Below are 12547 nucleotides of genomic sequence, written 5' to 3'. Positions count from 1 at the left end.
TATTAGACCAATTAACCTATTTATCAATCAAGTATTCCATTAACGAAAATCAGCGCCAAAATCATGCCCCGAGTGAGGATCGAACTCAAGACCTTTAGATTATGAGACTGACGCGCTACCTACTGCGCTACCGAGGCTGTTATTAGAACATGTCAACTCTCTATCAATCAAGTATTCTATTAACGAAAATCAGCGACAAAATCTTGCCCCGAGTTCGGATCGAACTCACGACCTTCAGATTATGAGACTGACGCGCTACCTACTGCGCTATCGAGGCTGTTATTAGAACATGTCACCTCTTTATCAACCAAGTATTCTATTAACGAAAATCAGCGCCAAAATCACGCCCCGAGTGAGGATCGAACTCACGACCTTCAGATTATGAGACTGACGCGCTACCTACTGCGCCATCGAGGCTGTTGTCAGAACATGTCACCTCTTTATGAATCAAGTATTCTATTAACGAAAATCAGCGCCTAAATCACGGCCCGAGTGAGGATCGAACTCACGACCTTCAGATTATGAGACTGACGCGCTACCTACTGCGCTATCGAGGCTGTTGTCAGAACATGTCACCTCTTTATGAATCAAGTATACTATTAACGAAAATCAGCGCCAAAATCATGCCCCGAGTGAGGATCGAACTCACGACCTTCAGATTATGAGACTGACGCGCTATCGAGGCTGTTATTAGACCAATTAACCTATTTATCAATTAAGTATTACATTAACGAAAATCAGCGCCCAAATCATGCCCCGAGTGAGGATCGAACTCAAGACCTTTAGATTATGAGACTGACGCGCTACCTACTGCGCTACCGAGGCTGTTATTAGAACATGTCAACTCTCTATCAATCAAGTATTCTATTAACGAAAATCAGCGCCAAAATCTTGCCCCGAGTGAGGATCGAACTCACGACCTTCAGATCATGAGACTGACGCGCTACCGACTGCGCTTTCGAGGCTGTTATTAGAAGATGTCACCTCTTTATCAACCAAGTATTCTATTAACGAAAATCAGCGCCAAAATCACGCCCCGAGTGAGGATCGAACTCACGACCTTCAGATTATGAGACTGACGCGCTACCTACTGCGCTATCGAGGCTGTTATCAGAACATGTCACCTCTTTATGAATCAAGTATTCTATTAACGAAAATCAGCGCCTAAATCACGGCCCGAGTGAGGATCGAACTCACGACCTTCAGATTATGAGACTGACGCGCTACCTACTGCGCTATCGAGGCTGTTGTCAGAACATGTCACCTCTTTATGAATCAAGTATACTATTAACGAAAATCAGCGTCAAAATCATGCCCCGAGTGAGGATCGAACTCACGACCTTCAGATTATGAGACTGACGCGCTATCGAGGCTGTTATTAGACCAATTAACCTATTTATCAATTAAGTATTACATTAACGAAAATCAGCGCCCAAATCATGCCCCGAGTGAGGATCGAACTCAAGACCTTTAGATTATGAGACTGACGCGCTACCTACTGCGCTACCGAGGCTGTTATTAGACCAATTAACCTATTTATCAATCAAGTATTCCATTAACGAAAATCAGCGCCAAAATCATGCCCCGAGTGAGGATCGACCTCACGACCTTCAGATTATGAGACTGACGCGCTACCGACTGCGCTATCGAGGCTGTTATTAGATCAATTAACCTAATTATCAATTAAGTATTCCAGTTACGAAAATCAGCTCCAAAAAGTGATCCCGAGTGAGGATCGAACTCACGACCTTCAGATTATGAGACTGACGCGCTACCTACTGCGCTATCGAGGCTGTTGTCAGAACATGTCACCTTTTTATGAATCAAGTATTCTATTAACGAAAATCAGCGCCAAAATCTTGCCCCGAGTGAGGATCGAACTCACGACCTTCAGATCATGAGACTGACGCGCTACCGACTGCGCTTTCGAGGCTGTTATTAGAAGATGTCACCTCTTTATCAACCAAGTATTCTATTAACGAAAATCAGCGCCAAAATCACGCCCCGAGTGAGGATCGAACTCACGACCTTCAGATTATGAGACTGACGCGCTACCGACTGCGCTATCGAGGCTGTTATTAGACCAATTAACCTATTTATCAATCAAGTATTCCATTAACGAAAATCAGCGCCAAAATCATGCCCCGAGTGAGGATCGAACCCAAGACCTTTAGATTATGAGACTGACGCGCTACCTACTGCGCTACCGAGGCTGTTATTAGAACATGTCAACTCTCTATCAATCAAGTATTCTATTAACGAAAATCAGCGACAAAATCTTGCCCCGAGTGAGGATCGAACTCACGACCTTCAGATTATGAGACTGACGCGCTACCTACTGCGCTATCGAGGCTGTTATTAGAACATGTCACCTCTTTATCAACCAAGTATTCTATTAACGAAAATCAGCGCCAAAATCACGCCCCGAGTGAGGATCGAACTCACGACCTTCAGATTATGAGACTGACGCGCTACCTACTGCGCTATCGAGGCTGTTGTCAGAACATGTCACCTCTTTATGAATCAAGTATTCTATTAACGAAAATCAGCGCCAAAATCACGCCCCGAGTGAGGATCGAACTCACGACCTTCAGATTATGAGACTGACGCGCTACCTCCTGCGCTATCGAGGCTGTTGTCAGAACATGTCACCTCTTTATGAATCAAGTATACTATTAACGAAAATCAGCGCCAAAATCATGCCCCGAGTGAGGATCGAACTCACGACCTTCAGATTATGAGACTGACGCGCTACCGAATGCGCTATCGAGGCTGTTATTAGACCAATTAACCTATTTCTAGAGGGCCGGTAGGCCCTTCTAGATAAGAACCCACACCCTCCCTTAATGTTAAAGAAATAATTCACAGATTTTAGGCTTAGCGTCCCATAGAAAAAGCATGGGATTTTTGGTGTTCCACTCCATCGAATAACTCAGAAACTACTGCGAAGTTAAGGTTTGGAACACTTTTGAATTATCAAGCAACTATGGAATGTTGAACTTCTGAAGTTTGATTAAGAACAATTAAGTCTAAGTATTTTATTTTAATTAATTTATAAATCATGGTAAAACCGTTACATATATTACACTGTTTGCATAGCATTTATTATGCCTCCAACGGTTTTGTGCGAATAGGATAACGCTTCTGCCTACGGAGCAGAAGATTGCAGGTTCGAGTCCTGGCAAGCTCGGTGTTTATTTTTACGGATCATTTATACGTCATAAAAGAAATAATCCTATAAATACAATGTTTGGATAATTTTTTTTTTGTTCTTACAAACACGGGCATGTGGCGTAATGGATAACGCGTTTGCATTCGCGGCAAAACATTGCAGGTTCGAGTCTTGGAACGCTCGTTGTCAATGTTTGATGAAGATTCTTAGTATATGGAAGGGAAAATTCTTAAATAACAAACTTTCAATGAAATGTGCGCGTGCTGGCGCATGATTTAGAAATAACTTTTTTTAAAACCTATACAAAATGGTTAACTAAACTTTACACTGAGAGATGCGCCTTTGCTAATCTATTGCTGTAAAGTTTTGTTGTGAAACCTTGGGTCTAACTCTGAAAATTCTTTTCACGTCGTAATGTTAAGTTCCGTAAAGATTAACAATAAGAGTTAGGATTGAGTATAAATAGAAAATCCCTGACGTCATTTTCTAATTTATGGGTCATTTAAAAATTTTATTGGACAAAGTTCAGTGTGCTGTTTTTATTTCCGGCCCAGGTCAGGATAGGTGAAACTATCTCAGGGCCGTAAATAAGCACAGGACACTGGACATTGTCCAATAAATATTTAAAATATTACATAATTTTAATTTAAAACTAAAGGAGTCACCGGACGGTTGACCATAAATTTTTCCGAAGTTTTGATGGCTTGACCATTGATAAAGGATGCGCGTGAAAAACTTTCGTCACACTATATTATGTGCAACTCCCTATACTAAAAAGTAGACAAGTAGATACTAGCGCCACCTGGCTACCAGTGCTGGAAAGCATAGCGTGAAAAATAAAATGTATTTAATACAAATTAAGGCTGAAGGAACAGTTATTATGTAAAAAAGACTTCGTTTGCCCAAGTCTTAAAAACAAAACGATAAGAGTTTTTCCAGTTGACTGAAGCGTGGATATTATTTTTTTCTATTGAATTTTAAAGACAATCCGTATTTTACTTCTCTATAGAATTTAATTGAATCACCTGATTTTACTGCTAATGGATTAGTTTCCTATAAATTAATTGAAATAAAAAATTACTTATCTCAGATTTTTCAACAACAATTCCATTTTCCTGAAACATTTTATCGTGCAGCTATTATTTTGATCAAATTGACACTTAATTTTTTAATTACCGGGAATATTCCTTTCAAAAGGTTTTAAACACATCAAGTTTTCATAATGTTGTCAACTAAACAGCAACTAAACTAACACTCCTAAAATCTTCCCCACAAGTACTGATTTACAAGAAACGGACCCCTTTACTAAATATGTATAAGAAAGATGATAACAGCCCCCTTTTGTATTCGAAAAGACCGCATATAATACATTATTAATGAGAGTATTATTTGAAAATTAAAGTACGTTCTCCCTTGAAAAGAGAACATTTCAGGAAAATGGAATTTTTTTGAAAAATCTGAGATAAGTAATTTTTTATTTCAATTAATTTATAGGAAACTAATCCATTAGCAGTAAAATCAGGTGATTCAATTAAATTCTATAGAGAAGTAAAATACGGATTGTCTTTAAAATTCAATAGAAAAAAATAATATCCACGCTTCAGTCAACTGGAAAAACTCTTATCGTTTTGTTTTTAAGACTTGGGCAAACGAAGTCTTTTTTACATAATTATCAATTAAGTATTACATTAACGAAAATCAGCGCCAAAATCACGCCCCGAGTGAGGATCGAACTCACGACCTTCAGATTATGAGACTGACGCGCTACCGACTGCGCTATCGAGGCTGTTATTAGACCAATTAACCTATTTATCAATCAAGTATTCCATTAACGAAAATCAGCGCCAAAATCATGCCCCGAGTGAGGATCGAACTCAAGACCTTTAGATTATGAGACTGACGCGCTACCTACTGCGCTACCGAGGCTGTTATTAGAACATGTCAACTCTCTATCAATCAAGTATTCTATTAACGAAAATCAGCGACAAAATCTTGCCCCGAGTGAGGATCGAACTCACGACCTTCAGATTATGAGACTGACGCGCTACCTACTGCGCTACCGAGGCTGTTATTAGACCAATTAACCTATTTATCAATCAAGTATTCCATTAACGAAAATCAGCGCCAAAATCATGCCCCGAGTGAGGATCGAACTCAAGACCTTTAGATTATGAGACTGACGCGCTACCTACTGCGCTATCGAGGCTGTTGTCAGAACATGTCACCTCTTTATCAACCAAGTATTCTATTAACGAAAATCAGCGCCAAAATCACGCCCCGAGTGAGGATCGAACTCACGACCTTCAGATTATGAGACTGACGCGCTACCTACTGCGCTATCGAGGCTGTTGTCAGAACATGTCACCTCTTTATGAATCAAGTATTCTATTAACGAAAATCAGCGCCAAAATCACGCCCCGAGTGAGGATCGAACTCACGACCTTCAGATTATGAGACTGACGCGCTACCGACTGCGCTATCGAGGCTGTTATTAGACCAATTAACCTATTTATCAATCAAGTATTCCATTAACGAAAATCAGCGCCAAAATCATGCCCCGAGTGAGGATCGAACTCAAGACCTTTAGATTATGAGACTGACGCGCTACCTACTGCGCTATCGAGGCTGTTGTCAGAACATGTCACCTCTTTATGAATCAAGTATACTATTAACGAAAATCAGCGCCAAAATCATGCCCCGAGTGAGGATCGAACTCACGACCTTCAGATTATGAGACTGACGCGCTACCGACTGCGCTATCGAGGCTGTTATTAGACCAATTAACCTATTTATCAATTAAGTATTACATTAACGAAAATCAGCGCCAAAATCATGCCCCGAGTGAGGATCGAACTCAAGACCTTTAGATTATGAGACTGACGCGCTACCTACTGCGCTACCGAGGCTGTTATTAGACCAATTAACCTATTTATCAATCAAGTATTCCATTAACGAAAATCAGCGCCAAAATCATGCCCCGAGTGAGGATCGAACTCAAGACATTTAGATTATGAGACTGACGCGCTACCTACTGCGCTATCGAGGCTGTTGTCAGAACATGTCACCTCTTTATCAACCAAGTATTCTATTAACGAAAATCAGCGCCAAAATCACGCCCCGAGTGAGGATCGAACTCACGACCTTCAGATTATGAGACTGACGCGCTACCTTTTGCGCTATCGAGGCTGTTGTCAGAACGTGTCACCTCTTTATGAATCAAGTATTCTATTAACGAAAATCAGCGCCAAAATCACGCCCCGAGTGAGGATCGAACTCACGACCTTCAGATTATGAGACTGACGCGCTATCGAGGCTGTTATTAGACCAATTAACCTATTTATCAATCAAGTATTCCATTAACGAAAATCAGCGCCAAAATCATGCCCCGAGTGAGGATCGAACTCAAGACCTTTAGATTATGAGACTGACGCGCTACCTACTGCGCTACCGAGGCTGTTATTAGAACATGTCAACTCTCTATCAATCAAGTATTCTATTAACGAAAATCAGCGACAAAATCTTGCCCCGAGTGAGGATCGAACTCACGACCTTCAGATTATGAGACTGACGCGCTACCTACTGCGCTATCGAGGCTGTTATTAGAACATGTCACCTCTTTATCAACCAAGTATTCTATTAACGAAAATCAGCGCCAAAATCACGCCCCGAGTGAGGATCGAACTCACGACCTTCAGATTATGAGACTGACGCGCTACCTACTGCGCTATCGAGGCTGTTGTCAGAACATGTCACCTCCTTATGAATCAAGTATTCTATTAACGAAAATCAGCGCCAAAATCACGCCCCGATTGAGGATCGAACTCACGACCTTCAGATTATGAGACTGACGCGCTACTGACTGCGCTATCGAGGCTGTTATTAGAACATGTCACCTCTTTATCAACCAAGTATTCTATTAACGAAAATCAGCGCCAAAATCACGCCCCGAGTGAGGATCGAACTCACGACCTTCAGATTATGAGACTGACGCGCTACCTACTGCGCTATCGAGGCTGTTGTCAGAACATGTCACCTCCTTATGAATCAAGTATTCTATTAACGAAAATCAGCGCCAAAATCACGCCCCGATTGAGGATCGAACTCACGACCTTCAGATTATGAGACTGACGCGCTACCTACTGCGCTATCGAGGCTGTTGTCAGAACATGTCACCTCTTTATGAATCAAGTATACTATTAACGAAAATCAGCGCCAAAATCATGCCCCGAGTGAGGATCGAACTCACGACCTTCAGATTATGAGACTGACGCGCTACTGACTGCGCTATCGAGGCTGTTATTAGACCAATTAACCTATTTATCAATTAAGTATTACATTAACGAAAATCAGCGCCAAAATCATGCCCCGAGTGAGGATCGAACTCAAGACCTTTAGAATATGAGACTGACGCGCTACCTACTGCGCTACCGAGGCTGTTATTAGACCAATTAACCTATTTATCAATCAAGTATTCCATTAACGAAAATCAGCGCCAAAATCATGCCCCGAGTGAGGATCGAACTCAAGACCTTTAGATTATGAGACTGACGCGCTACCTACTGCGCTATCGAGGCTGTTGTCAGAACATGTCACCTCTTTATGAATCAAGTATTCTATTAACGAAAATCAGCGCCAAAATCATGCCCCGAGTGAGGATCGACCTCACGACTTTCAGATTATGAGACTGACGCGCTACCGACTGCGCTATCGAGGCTGTTATTAGAACATGTCACCTCTTTATCAACCAAGTATTCTATTAACGAAAATCAGCGCCAAAATCACGCCCCGAGTGAGGATCGAACTCACGACCTTCAGATTATGAGACTGACGCGCTACCTACTGCGCTATCGAGGCTGTTGTCAGAATATGTCACCTCTTTATGAATCAAGTATTCTATTAACGAAAATCAGCGCCAAAATCATGCCCCGAGTGAGGATCGAACTCACGACCTTCAGATTATGAGACTGACGCGCTACCGACTGCGCTATCGAGGCTGTTATTAGACCAATTAACCTATTTATCAATTAAGTATTACATTAACGAAAATCAGCGCCAAAATCATGCCCCGAGTGAGGATCGAACTCAAGACCTTTAGATTATGAGACTGACGCGCTACCTACTGCGCTATCGAGGCTGTTGTCAGAACATGTCACCTCTTTATGAATCAAGTATTCTATTAACGAAAATCAGCGCCAAAATCATGCCCCGAGTGAGGATCGACCTCACGACCTTCAGATTATGAGACTGACGCGCTACCGACTGCGCTATCGAGGCTGTTATTAGATCAATTAACCTAATTATCAATTAAGTATTCCAGTTACGAAAATCAGCTCCAAAAAGTGATCCCGAGTGAGGATCGAACTCACGACCTTCAGATTATGAGACTGACGCGCTACCTACTGCGCTATCGAGGCTGTTGTCAGAACATGTCACCTTTTTATGAATCAAGTATTCTATTAACGAAAATCAGCGCCAAAATCTTGCCCCGAGTGAGGATCGAACTCACGACCTTCAGATCATGAGACTGACGCGCTACCGACTGCGCTTTCGAGGCTGTTATTAGAAGATGTCACCTCTTTATCAACCAAGTATTCTATTAACGAAAATCAGCGCCAAAATCACGCCCCGAGTGAGGATCGAACTCACGACCTTCAGATTATGAGACTGACGCGCTACCTACTGCGCTATCGAGGCTGTTGTCAGAACATGTCACCTCTTTATGAATCAAGTATACTATTAACGAAAATCAGCGCCAAAATCATGCCCCGAGTGAGGATCGAACTCACGACCTTCAGATTATGAGACTGACGCGCTACCGACTGCGCTATCGAGGCTGTTATTAGACCAATTAAACTATTTATCAATTAAGTATTACATTAACGAAAATCAGCGCCAAAATCATGCCCCGAGTGAGGATCGAACTCAAGACCTTTAGATTATGAGACTGACGCGCTACCTACTGCGCTACCGAGGCTGTTATTAGACCAATTAACCCATTTATCAATCAAGTATTCCATTAACGAAAATCAGCGCCAAAATCATGCCCCGAGTGAGGATCGAACTCAAGACCTTTAGATTATGAGACTGACGCGCTACCTACTGCGCTATCGAGGCTGTTGTCAGAACATGTCACCTCTTTATCAACCAAGTATTATATTAACGAAAATCAGCGCCAAAATCACGCCCCGAGTGAGGATCGAACTCACGACCTTCAGATTATGAGACTGACGCGCTACCGACTGCGCTATCGAGGCTGTTATTAGACCAATTAACCTATTTATCAATCAAGTATTCCATTAACGAAAATCAGCGCCAAAATCATGCCCCGAGTGAGGATCGAACTCAAGACCTTTAGATTATGAGACTGACGCGCTACCTACTGCGCTACCGAGGCTGTTATTAGAACATGTCAACTCTCTATCAATCAAGTATTCTATTAACGAAAATCAGCGACAAAATCTTGCCCCGAGTTCGGATCGAACTCACGACCTTCAGATTATGAGACTGACGCGCTACCTATTGCGCTATCGAGGCTGTTGTCAGAACATGTCACCTTTTTATGAATCAAGTATTCTATTAACGAAAATCAGCGCCAAAATCTTGCCCCGAGTGAGGATCGAACTCACGACCTTCAGATCATGAGACTGACGCGCTACCGACTGAGCTTTCGAGGCTGTTATTAGAAGATGTCACCTCTTTATCAACCAAGTATTCTATTAACGAAAATCAGCGCCAAAATCACGCCCCGAGTGAGGATCGAACTCACGACCTTCAGATTATGAGACTGACGCGCTACCGACTGCGCTATCGAGGCTGTTATTAGACCAATTAACCTATTTATCAATCAAGTATTCCATTAACGAAAATCAGCGCCAAAATCATGCCCCGAGTGAGGATCGAACTCAAGACCTTTAGATTATGAGACTGACGCGCTACCTACTGCGCTACCGAGGCTGTTATTAGAACATGTCAACTCTCTATCAATCAAGTATTCTATTAACGAAAATCAGCGACAAAATCTTGCCCCGAGTGAGGATCGAACTCACGACCTTCAGATTATGAGACTGACGCGCTACCTACTGCGCTATCGAGGCTGTTATTAGAACATGTCACCTCTTTATCAACCAAGTATTCTATTAACGAAAATCAGCGCCAAAATCACGCCCCGAGTGAGGATCGAACTCACGACCTTCAGATTATGAGACTGACGCGCTACCTACTGCGCTATCGAGGCTGTTGTCAGAACATGTCACCTCTTTATGAATCAAGTATTCTATTAACGAAAATCAGCGCCAAAATCACGCCCCGAGTGAGGATCGAACTCACGACCTTCAGATTATGAGACTGACGCGCTACCTCCTGCGCTATCGAGGCTGTTGTCAGAACATGTCACCTCTTTATGAATCAAGTATACTATTAACGAAAATCAGCGCCAAAATCACGCCCCGAGTGAGGATCGAACTCACGACCTTCAGATTATGAGACTGACGCGCTACCTACTGCGCTATCGAGGCTGTTGTCAGAACATGTCACCTCTTTATGAATCAAGTATTCTATTAACGAAAATCAGCGCCAAAATCATGCCCCGAGTGAGGATCGACCTCACGACCTTCAGATTATGAGACTGACGCGCTACCTACTGCGCTATCGAGGCTGTTATTAGAACATGTCACCTCTATATCAACCAAGTATTCTATTAACGAAAATCAGCGCCAAAATCACGACCCGAGTGAGGATCGAACTCACGACCTTCAAATTATGAGACTGACGCGCTACCGACTGCGCTATCGAGGCTGTTATTAGAAGATGTCACCTCTTTATCAACCAAGTATTCTATTAACGAAAATCAGCGCCAAAATCACGCCCCGAGTGAGGATCGAACTCACGACCTTCAGATTATGAGACTGACGCGCTACCTACTGCGCTATTGAGGCTGTTGTCAGAACATGTCACCTCTTTATGAATCAAGTATTCTATTAACGAAAATCAGCGCCAAAATCACGCCCCGAGTGAGGATCGAACTCACGACCTTCAGATTATGAGACTAACGCGCTACCGACTGCGCTATCGAGGCTGTTATTAGACCAATTAACCTAATTATCAATTAAGTATTCCAGTTACGAAAATCAGCTCCAAAAAGTGATCCCGAGTGAGGATCGAACTCACGACCTTCAGATTATGAGACTGACGCGCTACCTACTGCGCTACCGAGGCTGTTATTAGAATATGTCAACTCTTTATCAATCAAGTATTCTATTAACGAAAATCAGCGCCAAAATCTTGCCCCGAGTGAGGATCGAACTCACGACCTTCAGATTATGAGACTGACGCGCTACCTACTGCGCTATCGAGGCTGTTATTAGCAGATGTCACCTCTTTATCAACCAAGTATTCTATTAACGAAAATCAGCGCCAAAATCACGCCCCGAGTGAGGATCGAACTCACGACCTTCAGATTATGAGACTGACGCGCTACCTACTGCGCTATCGAGGCTGTTATTAGCAGAGGTCACCTCTTTATGAATCAAGTATTCTATTAACGAAAATCAGCGCCAAAATCACGCCCCGAGTGAGGCTCGAACTCACGACCTTCAGATTATGAGACTGACGCGCTACCGACTGCGCTATCGAGGCTGTTATTAGACCAATTAACCTATTTATCAATCAAGTATTCCATTAACGAAAATCAGCGCCAAAATCATGCCCCGAGTGAGGATCGAACTCAAGACCTTTAGATTATGAGACTGACGCGCTACCTACTGCGCTACCGAGGCTGTTATTAGAACATGTCAACTCTCTATCAATCAAGTATTCTATTAACGAAAATCAGCGACAAAATCTTGCCCCGAGTTCGGATCGAACTCACGACCTTCAGATTATGAGACTGACGCGCTACCTACTGCGCTATCGAGGCTGTTGTCAGAACATGTCACCTTTTTATGAATCAAGTATTCTATTAACGAAAATCAGCGCCAAAATCTTGCCCCGAGTGAGGATCGAACTCACGACCTTCAGATCATGAGACTGACGCGCTACCGACTGCGCTTTCGAGGCTGTTATTAGAAGATGTCACCTCTTTATCAACCAAGTATTCTATTAACGAAAATCAGCGCCAAAATCACGCCCCGAGTGAGGATCGAACTCACGACCTTCAGATTATGAGACTGACGCGCTACCGACTGCGCTATCGAGGCTGTTATTAGACCAATTAACCTATTTATCAATCAAGTATTCCATTAACGAAAATCAGCGCCAAAATCATGCCCCGAGTGAGGATCGAACTCAAGACCTTTAGATTATGAGACTGACGCGCTACCTACTGCGCTACCGAGGCTGTTATTAGAACATGTCAACTCTCTATCAATCAAGTATTCT

General features: G+C 42.7%; 66 non-coding genes across 66 annotated transcripts; all 66 read right to left on the bottom strand.

Moving 5' to 3' along the window:
• Positions 1–64: 64 nt before the first annotated feature.
• Positions 65–137, bottom strand: TRNAM-CAU (transfer RNA methionine (anticodon CAU)). Its single transcript has one exon. It is a non-coding gene; the product is annotated as a tRNA-Met (tRNA).
• Positions 138–344: 207 nt separating this feature from the next.
• On the bottom strand, positions 345–417 carry TRNAM-CAU (transfer RNA methionine (anticodon CAU)). Its single transcript has one exon. It is a non-coding gene; the product is annotated as a tRNA-Met (tRNA).
• A 67-nt stretch (positions 418–484) lies between these two features.
• On the bottom strand, positions 485–557 carry TRNAM-CAU (transfer RNA methionine (anticodon CAU)). The gene has a single exon. It is a non-coding gene; the product is annotated as a tRNA-Met (tRNA).
• Positions 558–752: 195 nt separating this feature from the next.
• On the bottom strand, positions 753–825 carry TRNAM-CAU (transfer RNA methionine (anticodon CAU)). The gene has a single exon. It is a non-coding gene; the product is annotated as a tRNA-Met (tRNA).
• Positions 826–892: 67 nt separating this feature from the next.
• TRNAM-CAU (transfer RNA methionine (anticodon CAU)) lies at positions 893–965 on the bottom strand. Its single transcript has one exon. It is a non-coding gene; the product is annotated as a tRNA-Met (tRNA).
• Positions 966–1032: 67 nt separating this feature from the next.
• On the bottom strand, positions 1033–1105 carry TRNAM-CAU (transfer RNA methionine (anticodon CAU)). The gene has a single exon. It is a non-coding gene; the product is annotated as a tRNA-Met (tRNA).
• A 67-nt stretch (positions 1106–1172) lies between these two features.
• On the bottom strand, positions 1173–1245 carry TRNAM-CAU (transfer RNA methionine (anticodon CAU)). Its single transcript has one exon. It is a non-coding gene; the product is annotated as a tRNA-Met (tRNA).
• Positions 1246–1440: 195 nt separating this feature from the next.
• TRNAM-CAU (transfer RNA methionine (anticodon CAU)) lies at positions 1441–1513 on the bottom strand. Its single transcript has one exon. It is a non-coding gene; the product is annotated as a tRNA-Met (tRNA).
• Positions 1514–1580: 67 nt separating this feature from the next.
• Positions 1581–1653, bottom strand: TRNAM-CAU (transfer RNA methionine (anticodon CAU)). Its single transcript has one exon. It is a non-coding gene; the product is annotated as a tRNA-Met (tRNA).
• A 66-nt stretch (positions 1654–1719) lies between these two features.
• TRNAM-CAU (transfer RNA methionine (anticodon CAU)) lies at positions 1720–1793 on the bottom strand. The gene has a single exon. It is a non-coding gene; the product is annotated as a tRNA-Met (tRNA).
• Positions 1794–1860: 67 nt separating this feature from the next.
• On the bottom strand, positions 1861–1933 carry TRNAM-CAU (transfer RNA methionine (anticodon CAU)). Its single transcript has one exon. It is a non-coding gene; the product is annotated as a tRNA-Met (tRNA).
• A 67-nt stretch (positions 1934–2000) lies between these two features.
• TRNAM-CAU (transfer RNA methionine (anticodon CAU)) lies at positions 2001–2073 on the bottom strand. The gene has a single exon. It is a non-coding gene; the product is annotated as a tRNA-Met (tRNA).
• A 207-nt stretch (positions 2074–2280) lies between these two features.
• TRNAM-CAU (transfer RNA methionine (anticodon CAU)) lies at positions 2281–2353 on the bottom strand. Its single transcript has one exon. It is a non-coding gene; the product is annotated as a tRNA-Met (tRNA).
• Positions 2354–2420: 67 nt separating this feature from the next.
• TRNAM-CAU (transfer RNA methionine (anticodon CAU)) lies at positions 2421–2493 on the bottom strand. Its single transcript has one exon. It is a non-coding gene; the product is annotated as a tRNA-Met (tRNA).
• Positions 2494–2560: 67 nt separating this feature from the next.
• Positions 2561–2633, bottom strand: TRNAM-CAU (transfer RNA methionine (anticodon CAU)). The gene has a single exon. It is a non-coding gene; the product is annotated as a tRNA-Met (tRNA).
• Positions 2634–2700: 67 nt separating this feature from the next.
• On the bottom strand, positions 2701–2773 carry TRNAM-CAU (transfer RNA methionine (anticodon CAU)). The gene has a single exon. It is a non-coding gene; the product is annotated as a tRNA-Met (tRNA).
• A 2112-nt stretch (positions 2774–4885) lies between these two features.
• TRNAM-CAU (transfer RNA methionine (anticodon CAU)) lies at positions 4886–4958 on the bottom strand. Its single transcript has one exon. It is a non-coding gene; the product is annotated as a tRNA-Met (tRNA).
• Positions 4959–5025: 67 nt separating this feature from the next.
• TRNAM-CAU (transfer RNA methionine (anticodon CAU)) lies at positions 5026–5098 on the bottom strand. Its single transcript has one exon. It is a non-coding gene; the product is annotated as a tRNA-Met (tRNA).
• A 67-nt stretch (positions 5099–5165) lies between these two features.
• On the bottom strand, positions 5166–5238 carry TRNAM-CAU (transfer RNA methionine (anticodon CAU)). Its single transcript has one exon. It is a non-coding gene; the product is annotated as a tRNA-Met (tRNA).
• A 67-nt stretch (positions 5239–5305) lies between these two features.
• On the bottom strand, positions 5306–5378 carry TRNAM-CAU (transfer RNA methionine (anticodon CAU)). Its single transcript has one exon. It is a non-coding gene; the product is annotated as a tRNA-Met (tRNA).
• A 67-nt stretch (positions 5379–5445) lies between these two features.
• TRNAM-CAU (transfer RNA methionine (anticodon CAU)) lies at positions 5446–5518 on the bottom strand. The gene has a single exon. It is a non-coding gene; the product is annotated as a tRNA-Met (tRNA).
• A 67-nt stretch (positions 5519–5585) lies between these two features.
• On the bottom strand, positions 5586–5658 carry TRNAM-CAU (transfer RNA methionine (anticodon CAU)). Its single transcript has one exon. It is a non-coding gene; the product is annotated as a tRNA-Met (tRNA).
• A 67-nt stretch (positions 5659–5725) lies between these two features.
• TRNAM-CAU (transfer RNA methionine (anticodon CAU)) lies at positions 5726–5798 on the bottom strand. The gene has a single exon. It is a non-coding gene; the product is annotated as a tRNA-Met (tRNA).
• Positions 5799–5865: 67 nt separating this feature from the next.
• Positions 5866–5938, bottom strand: TRNAM-CAU (transfer RNA methionine (anticodon CAU)). Its single transcript has one exon. It is a non-coding gene; the product is annotated as a tRNA-Met (tRNA).
• Positions 5939–6005: 67 nt separating this feature from the next.
• Positions 6006–6078, bottom strand: TRNAM-CAU (transfer RNA methionine (anticodon CAU)). Its single transcript has one exon. It is a non-coding gene; the product is annotated as a tRNA-Met (tRNA).
• A 207-nt stretch (positions 6079–6285) lies between these two features.
• Positions 6286–6358, bottom strand: TRNAM-CAU (transfer RNA methionine (anticodon CAU)). The gene has a single exon. It is a non-coding gene; the product is annotated as a tRNA-Met (tRNA).
• Positions 6359–6553: 195 nt separating this feature from the next.
• On the bottom strand, positions 6554–6626 carry TRNAM-CAU (transfer RNA methionine (anticodon CAU)). The gene has a single exon. It is a non-coding gene; the product is annotated as a tRNA-Met (tRNA).
• A 67-nt stretch (positions 6627–6693) lies between these two features.
• TRNAM-CAU (transfer RNA methionine (anticodon CAU)) lies at positions 6694–6766 on the bottom strand. Its single transcript has one exon. It is a non-coding gene; the product is annotated as a tRNA-Met (tRNA).
• A 67-nt stretch (positions 6767–6833) lies between these two features.
• TRNAM-CAU (transfer RNA methionine (anticodon CAU)) lies at positions 6834–6906 on the bottom strand. Its single transcript has one exon. It is a non-coding gene; the product is annotated as a tRNA-Met (tRNA).
• A 67-nt stretch (positions 6907–6973) lies between these two features.
• TRNAM-CAU (transfer RNA methionine (anticodon CAU)) lies at positions 6974–7046 on the bottom strand. The gene has a single exon. It is a non-coding gene; the product is annotated as a tRNA-Met (tRNA).
• Positions 7047–7113: 67 nt separating this feature from the next.
• On the bottom strand, positions 7114–7186 carry TRNAM-CAU (transfer RNA methionine (anticodon CAU)). Its single transcript has one exon. It is a non-coding gene; the product is annotated as a tRNA-Met (tRNA).
• A 67-nt stretch (positions 7187–7253) lies between these two features.
• TRNAM-CAU (transfer RNA methionine (anticodon CAU)) lies at positions 7254–7326 on the bottom strand. Its single transcript has one exon. It is a non-coding gene; the product is annotated as a tRNA-Met (tRNA).
• Positions 7327–7393: 67 nt separating this feature from the next.
• TRNAM-CAU (transfer RNA methionine (anticodon CAU)) lies at positions 7394–7466 on the bottom strand. The gene has a single exon. It is a non-coding gene; the product is annotated as a tRNA-Met (tRNA).
• A 207-nt stretch (positions 7467–7673) lies between these two features.
• On the bottom strand, positions 7674–7746 carry TRNAM-CAU (transfer RNA methionine (anticodon CAU)). The gene has a single exon. It is a non-coding gene; the product is annotated as a tRNA-Met (tRNA).
• A 67-nt stretch (positions 7747–7813) lies between these two features.
• TRNAM-CAU (transfer RNA methionine (anticodon CAU)) lies at positions 7814–7886 on the bottom strand. Its single transcript has one exon. It is a non-coding gene; the product is annotated as a tRNA-Met (tRNA).
• A 67-nt stretch (positions 7887–7953) lies between these two features.
• Positions 7954–8026, bottom strand: TRNAM-CAU (transfer RNA methionine (anticodon CAU)). Its single transcript has one exon. It is a non-coding gene; the product is annotated as a tRNA-Met (tRNA).
• A 67-nt stretch (positions 8027–8093) lies between these two features.
• On the bottom strand, positions 8094–8166 carry TRNAM-CAU (transfer RNA methionine (anticodon CAU)). The gene has a single exon. It is a non-coding gene; the product is annotated as a tRNA-Met (tRNA).
• A 67-nt stretch (positions 8167–8233) lies between these two features.
• TRNAM-CAU (transfer RNA methionine (anticodon CAU)) lies at positions 8234–8306 on the bottom strand. The gene has a single exon. It is a non-coding gene; the product is annotated as a tRNA-Met (tRNA).
• A 67-nt stretch (positions 8307–8373) lies between these two features.
• Positions 8374–8446, bottom strand: TRNAM-CAU (transfer RNA methionine (anticodon CAU)). Its single transcript has one exon. It is a non-coding gene; the product is annotated as a tRNA-Met (tRNA).
• Positions 8447–8512: 66 nt separating this feature from the next.
• On the bottom strand, positions 8513–8586 carry TRNAM-CAU (transfer RNA methionine (anticodon CAU)). The gene has a single exon. It is a non-coding gene; the product is annotated as a tRNA-Met (tRNA).
• Positions 8587–8653: 67 nt separating this feature from the next.
• On the bottom strand, positions 8654–8726 carry TRNAM-CAU (transfer RNA methionine (anticodon CAU)). Its single transcript has one exon. It is a non-coding gene; the product is annotated as a tRNA-Met (tRNA).
• A 67-nt stretch (positions 8727–8793) lies between these two features.
• TRNAM-CAU (transfer RNA methionine (anticodon CAU)) lies at positions 8794–8866 on the bottom strand. The gene has a single exon. It is a non-coding gene; the product is annotated as a tRNA-Met (tRNA).
• Positions 8867–8933: 67 nt separating this feature from the next.
• Positions 8934–9006, bottom strand: TRNAM-CAU (transfer RNA methionine (anticodon CAU)). Its single transcript has one exon. It is a non-coding gene; the product is annotated as a tRNA-Met (tRNA).
• A 67-nt stretch (positions 9007–9073) lies between these two features.
• Positions 9074–9146, bottom strand: TRNAM-CAU (transfer RNA methionine (anticodon CAU)). The gene has a single exon. It is a non-coding gene; the product is annotated as a tRNA-Met (tRNA).
• Positions 9147–9213: 67 nt separating this feature from the next.
• On the bottom strand, positions 9214–9286 carry TRNAM-CAU (transfer RNA methionine (anticodon CAU)). The gene has a single exon. It is a non-coding gene; the product is annotated as a tRNA-Met (tRNA).
• A 67-nt stretch (positions 9287–9353) lies between these two features.
• TRNAM-CAU (transfer RNA methionine (anticodon CAU)) lies at positions 9354–9426 on the bottom strand. The gene has a single exon. It is a non-coding gene; the product is annotated as a tRNA-Met (tRNA).
• Positions 9427–9493: 67 nt separating this feature from the next.
• Positions 9494–9566, bottom strand: TRNAM-CAU (transfer RNA methionine (anticodon CAU)). Its single transcript has one exon. It is a non-coding gene; the product is annotated as a tRNA-Met (tRNA).
• Positions 9567–9773: 207 nt separating this feature from the next.
• Positions 9774–9846, bottom strand: TRNAM-CAU (transfer RNA methionine (anticodon CAU)). The gene has a single exon. It is a non-coding gene; the product is annotated as a tRNA-Met (tRNA).
• Positions 9847–9913: 67 nt separating this feature from the next.
• On the bottom strand, positions 9914–9986 carry TRNAM-CAU (transfer RNA methionine (anticodon CAU)). Its single transcript has one exon. It is a non-coding gene; the product is annotated as a tRNA-Met (tRNA).
• A 67-nt stretch (positions 9987–10053) lies between these two features.
• On the bottom strand, positions 10054–10126 carry TRNAM-CAU (transfer RNA methionine (anticodon CAU)). The gene has a single exon. It is a non-coding gene; the product is annotated as a tRNA-Met (tRNA).
• A 67-nt stretch (positions 10127–10193) lies between these two features.
• TRNAM-CAU (transfer RNA methionine (anticodon CAU)) lies at positions 10194–10266 on the bottom strand. The gene has a single exon. It is a non-coding gene; the product is annotated as a tRNA-Met (tRNA).
• A 67-nt stretch (positions 10267–10333) lies between these two features.
• On the bottom strand, positions 10334–10406 carry TRNAM-CAU (transfer RNA methionine (anticodon CAU)). Its single transcript has one exon. It is a non-coding gene; the product is annotated as a tRNA-Met (tRNA).
• Positions 10407–10473: 67 nt separating this feature from the next.
• On the bottom strand, positions 10474–10546 carry TRNAM-CAU (transfer RNA methionine (anticodon CAU)). The gene has a single exon. It is a non-coding gene; the product is annotated as a tRNA-Met (tRNA).
• Positions 10547–10613: 67 nt separating this feature from the next.
• On the bottom strand, positions 10614–10686 carry TRNAM-CAU (transfer RNA methionine (anticodon CAU)). Its single transcript has one exon. It is a non-coding gene; the product is annotated as a tRNA-Met (tRNA).
• Positions 10687–10753: 67 nt separating this feature from the next.
• Positions 10754–10826, bottom strand: TRNAM-CAU (transfer RNA methionine (anticodon CAU)). The gene has a single exon. It is a non-coding gene; the product is annotated as a tRNA-Met (tRNA).
• A 67-nt stretch (positions 10827–10893) lies between these two features.
• Positions 10894–10966, bottom strand: TRNAM-CAU (transfer RNA methionine (anticodon CAU)). The gene has a single exon. It is a non-coding gene; the product is annotated as a tRNA-Met (tRNA).
• A 67-nt stretch (positions 10967–11033) lies between these two features.
• On the bottom strand, positions 11034–11106 carry TRNAM-CAU (transfer RNA methionine (anticodon CAU)). The gene has a single exon. It is a non-coding gene; the product is annotated as a tRNA-Met (tRNA).
• Positions 11107–11173: 67 nt separating this feature from the next.
• TRNAM-CAU (transfer RNA methionine (anticodon CAU)) lies at positions 11174–11246 on the bottom strand. Its single transcript has one exon. It is a non-coding gene; the product is annotated as a tRNA-Met (tRNA).
• A 66-nt stretch (positions 11247–11312) lies between these two features.
• TRNAM-CAU (transfer RNA methionine (anticodon CAU)) lies at positions 11313–11386 on the bottom strand. Its single transcript has one exon. It is a non-coding gene; the product is annotated as a tRNA-Met (tRNA).
• Positions 11387–11453: 67 nt separating this feature from the next.
• On the bottom strand, positions 11454–11526 carry TRNAM-CAU (transfer RNA methionine (anticodon CAU)). The gene has a single exon. It is a non-coding gene; the product is annotated as a tRNA-Met (tRNA).
• A 67-nt stretch (positions 11527–11593) lies between these two features.
• TRNAM-CAU (transfer RNA methionine (anticodon CAU)) lies at positions 11594–11666 on the bottom strand. Its single transcript has one exon. It is a non-coding gene; the product is annotated as a tRNA-Met (tRNA).
• Positions 11667–11733: 67 nt separating this feature from the next.
• TRNAM-CAU (transfer RNA methionine (anticodon CAU)) lies at positions 11734–11806 on the bottom strand. Its single transcript has one exon. It is a non-coding gene; the product is annotated as a tRNA-Met (tRNA).
• Positions 11807–11873: 67 nt separating this feature from the next.
• TRNAM-CAU (transfer RNA methionine (anticodon CAU)) lies at positions 11874–11946 on the bottom strand. Its single transcript has one exon. It is a non-coding gene; the product is annotated as a tRNA-Met (tRNA).
• Positions 11947–12153: 207 nt separating this feature from the next.
• TRNAM-CAU (transfer RNA methionine (anticodon CAU)) lies at positions 12154–12226 on the bottom strand. The gene has a single exon. It is a non-coding gene; the product is annotated as a tRNA-Met (tRNA).
• A 67-nt stretch (positions 12227–12293) lies between these two features.
• On the bottom strand, positions 12294–12366 carry TRNAM-CAU (transfer RNA methionine (anticodon CAU)). Its single transcript has one exon. It is a non-coding gene; the product is annotated as a tRNA-Met (tRNA).
• Positions 12367–12433: 67 nt separating this feature from the next.
• On the bottom strand, positions 12434–12506 carry TRNAM-CAU (transfer RNA methionine (anticodon CAU)). Its single transcript has one exon. It is a non-coding gene; the product is annotated as a tRNA-Met (tRNA).
• Between the last annotated feature and the right edge of the window lie 41 nt (positions 12507–12547).

Source organism: Phalangium opilio, unplaced genomic scaffold (assembly GCF_054372755.1).
Source record: "Phalangium opilio isolate 3A_F unplaced genomic scaffold, DU_Popi_V2 ptg000002l_1, whole genome shotgun sequence".
Taxonomy (NCBI): Eukaryota; Metazoa; Arthropoda; class Arachnida; order Opiliones; family Phalangiidae; genus Phalangium; species Phalangium opilio.
The sequence above is the reverse complement of the archived record's forward strand: the minus strand, read 5'-3'. Positions and strand labels throughout refer to the sequence as shown.